This window comes from Neltuma alba, unplaced genomic scaffold, assembly GCF_004799145.2.
Source record: "Neltuma alba isolate B1F8T4 unplaced genomic scaffold, ASM479914v2 tig00012192_pilon, whole genome shotgun sequence".
NCBI lineage: Eukaryota > Viridiplantae > Streptophyta > Magnoliopsida > Fabales > Fabaceae > Neltuma > Neltuma alba.
This window is the reverse complement of record NW_021636732.1, coordinates 610,688-614,369: the sequence shown is the minus strand read 5'-3', so window position 1 is coordinate 614,369 and position 3,682 is coordinate 610,688.

The following is a 3,682-nucleotide window of genomic DNA, read 5'->3' as shown; positions in this document are numbered from 1 at the left end:
TTTGAAATGGTATCCGAAAATAATAGTCCAGACTACGAAATCCACAAAGAGTATATATAATTAATCACTCCCTCCATCCTTTTTAAACAATAACCACCATTTTTTTTTGTCTCTAAATATAAGTAATATTTGCAAGGTGTCTTAATTTTTTTTATAAAAAATTTCTTATTTCGTCTCGTTAATTACTTATTTTAATACCCATTATATTTAATATCTTATTTTTCAAACCATCATCTTTCTCTTTCATAATTCTTTTTATTATATAACAATTTTCTTATTTTATTTCTTATATTCTCTCTTCTATAAATAAGGATATTTTGAAGAAAGAACTTTCAATTTCCACATATTTATTGTCTTCAACTAGTTTTAATTAATTTTTTAATCTACATAATTGGGTCCAATGTTACTTATAAAAAGAAAGTGAGGGAGTAATATACAGGGATAACTGGATAAGTAAGCACCCCTCAGCCTAATATGCATACACAATGAACAAATTTTATTTCATGTGATCCACTGATTATTGGCTATAAAATGTGAATATCAAATTAATAACCAGCGAATCACACGCGTCACAAGGTGTTAATTTCCCTTACGGTAATTGGGGGTCTATCTCTGGATTATTCCAGTGACGATTTCTTCACGTTGTGCTTCCTTCCGCCAAAGTGGCCTTCAAAGTTTGCTTGCTGACGTAGTTTTACCCTATCCTTAGTTTCATGATTTACTTCTCCGAAACACTTCCCTCTCTTATACACAGAATATAATCCTGTACTTACAGTTTGTTTTTTTCCTCTGTTTTCAATCGCAAAAAAAAAAAGAGTATCTTTTGCCTCTATTTCATTTAGAGGCAGCACCTATTTGGCGTCACTAAACTTAGTTAGAAGTATAGTTACTTGTAATTCCTGATTTACCCATATCGATATGCAATGCTTTGAAAATTGGTTCACTGTGGCTTTCCCCATGGCTAGTTTCAGTGCTTTGAATCATTAGATTTTTTTTTAATTTAATGAAAATATAACAGATGTAGAATTTTTTATGCTAACCAGTAAAATCACATACTTGTTATCCAATTGTTTAGTTGAATATTAGAAAAGAAAAGGAAACCGTTTATGTTCTCATTAGTATCCTTCGTCATCTTCTCAAAAATGACAAAATCATTGTCTTTCACATTTAATTACCTCATAAAATCTTTTGGTAGCCCCTATTGCCTCACATGCATGTATGTAGCGGATAATATAATATCTGCGTTCAAAGGCTTAAAAAATAAATACATACAGAAAATATTCAGTTTAAATTGGAAAAAAACAAAACCTTGTGAAATACAAAACCGCTTCCTTCTGAAGAGGATGTGCAAGATAGATAAATTAGTCTTGTGATCTGTGTGGCCTGCTTCTGCATTGTTCCCTATTGGCCCGCTGTATGAGAGCCTTTGGTTAAGCAGTAGGATCTCAAATAAGCCTGTTTGAATTTAGATAAGTACTTATGAAGCATGTTTAGAGTGTTTGGATAATTTTTATAAAATTTTGATAAATCGTGATTTTAACCTTCCATCGCATTTTTAGGATAAGCATCAAGAAGCAGCTTATGCGTTAGAAAAATCCCGATGAATCTTCAGTAACTAAATTTTTTACAATCTACTCCTCATTCTAATGATAATTATTTTAATTTTTTTTAAAAAACACACGATATGAAACTGTTTTCTTTTAATTTTATCTAAAAGACATTTTTAAAAATATCGGATAACAGATGACATATGATTGAAACAACGGAATCAAATATTCAGGTAATATTCTGATTCGAGGAGCATCGTTAAGTTTCTTAGTTATAATTTTGATTGAACATTCAATTTCCTTATTTATGTTACTAAAATTGCTAATCAAATTTTTTTTAAATATTTCCATTCATCTCTTATTTATATGTGGTCTTTTGTTTAATATTTGTACTACACATCAATTCTGTAAGTGATTTTAAATAATAATAATTTTAAAATAAAAATAATATTTAAATATTCATGTCATTTATTAAATTATAATTTATTATTAAATATAATAATTATGAAAATGTAAACAACTTTATTAACTTCATGTCCTTTTTAGTAATTATACACCCATAAGTGATTTTAATAAATGAAAACCAAACATAATCACAGTTTTTAAAATCACTTATGAAAAAAATATCCAAACAAAAATCATGATTAACCAGTGTCACTTATAAAATTCATGATTATCTAAAATCATAGTTATTCACCGTTAATCCAAAGGGACACTGAATTAGTAGGAACGTGACGTTTGCGTTTGGGTTTGCAGCGCGGCTATGTGCGGCATGGAAACGATCACAACAAGATGTAGATTACCTTAAATCTGACCAGAAAGACCAACAAAAAAAAGAGGATAAAAGCCGAACAAAAAACCACACAAAATCATCAAAACATCACGGAACAAAAAGCACACGCTCCTCCAAAATTGGAGAACAAGAAGGGAGTGCATGTGCCAGCTGGGAAAAAAATCGATTAATCATCCAAGATAGGGATGGTTCAATCGTTATTGTGAGTGAGACTCCCAAGGCCCACAGAACTTGTTCTACGATGACTTACGAAACTCAGCATTCAGTGAAGGCGTGAGTTAGGAGACAGAAAAAAAAAAAGGGAAGGGGAGGAAGGTACTACTTGGAATCACAATTAAAATACGTTTTATGTAAGTCTATTCGAAACAAAATTTTTTTTACATATTTATATCACAAACAAAAAACTATTTATAAATTATTTCAAACAGAGCCTAAAAAAACTGGTTTTGCCTCGAACTCAAGCTCGCACGCTGGAATGCTTATCAATTAGCCCAAACCCCATTATCAACAACTTGTTGGCCTGGTCAAAATGCGTGCCAAACTTTTTTTTAACTTAATGCTTAACGTGAGGCTTGAAGTGAACCTACTCTACTACTCCAGGTCCAGTTTAATTATTGCTGGAAAAAAAGGTCCAGTTTAATTATTACACGCAGACTAAAATAGTAACTAGACATTATTGAAAATGTAAACTAAATAAATCATGATAGATTAACTGTTGATCATATTTGTTTGCGTAGATGGATAAAATAGAGAAACGGTAAAGAGAATTAATATTATTAAATTAAATTTGTATTTTGGAGTAAAGTCAGGAAAAAATCACATATACTATGAGTTGGAGGAATACATAAACTGGACATGGGTGTTTGATAATATTTTACCCTAGATGTTTGGTTAAAAAAATACTCAATAAAAATGGGGAATGGTCAATTAATTACAATTCAATAAGAGCGTAACTACGTACACAAGGGATAGATGAAAGAGGTTAGTTAAGAACTATAAGCCTGGGGCATGCTCCCGCCGTGCTATGTATTTGAAAACGAAGCTGATATGTTAGGTAAGTAATAAATAGGGCAGCCAGCAAGCGAAAGAGGGGCTATATAAATAGAGGCCAGCTTCCAACATCAAAACACAAACACACATACATCATATAATATTACAACAACCAACGTGACATGGCTTCCCTTAACCTCACTACTCTTTTCCTGCTTTCTCTGGTGCTGCTGCTTCCTGCGGCGTCACTGGGCCAAGTCCTCGGCGTTAATATCGATGTTGATTTGTCTGTCGGGGATATAGGCGTGAGGGCCGCCGCAAAGCCAGCCTTAAAGCCAGACGCAAACGCAAA